This window comes from Orycteropus afer, unplaced genomic scaffold, assembly GCF_000298275.1.
Source record: "Orycteropus afer afer isolate SDZICR_OR568_19922 unplaced genomic scaffold, OryAfe1.0 scaffold00016, whole genome shotgun sequence".
NCBI lineage: Eukaryota > Metazoa > Chordata > Mammalia > Tubulidentata > Orycteropodidae > Orycteropus > Orycteropus afer.
The window spans coordinates 913,497-914,335 of record NW_006921603.1 but is presented as its reverse complement, the minus strand read 5'-3'; positions in this window follow the sequence as shown (position 1 = coordinate 914,335).

Here is an 839-nt window from a genome sequence, read left to right as displayed (position 1 = left end):
CAGTGCAATTATGCCCTTTAATTAAAAGCAAACAGGTTTAGACCGAGTAAAATTCCAAGAAGTGAGTATGTTTCCTAGGAAAAAATAAAATAAAAAAAACTCTAAATACAAAGACAGAGAGATATTAGCAGTGAAAAGAGGGATAAGGCAACACCAGGCAAATGCTGAACATAAGAAAACTGGAGTGGAGGCATTAATCTAAGAAAAAGTAGAATTCACAGCAAGGAATATTCCTGGAGGTAAAGCAGGTATATCATTATTATAAGAAATCAATTTGCAAAAAAGACAGAAATACTAAATTTCTTAAAGTACTTAAAACAAAATCAGAGAGTAGTAAATAAAATAATTAGACAAATTCACAAATAGCTACTTGTTTGAACGGTTATTTCTCTATAATTGACAAGTAACAGAAAATAAGTAAAGGTATAGTAGACTTAATACTATCAACCAATTTGACATAAATGATATTGATGGAACACTGCATCAAAAAGCAAAATTAATATTCATTCTAAGTGATAAGAAATGTATACTAAGCTAGAACATATACTAAATCATAACATGGGTGTTTATTAATTTTAAAAGGATTATAATTATACATATCATGCATGCTGACCACAACTTGAATAAATTAAAATTGAATAAGAGAAAAATATTAGAAAAATCCTTAAATATATGGAATTAAAAACAAACAAACAAACAAAAACTACTTCTCAAGAACTCAAGGATCAAACAAAGAATGACAAGGAAAGTTTTAAAAGAATCATATTGAAAATACAACATGCTAAAAATCTGTGCATAGAAAGATTCATAGAAAACTGTTTTCTAACCATTCTCACCAG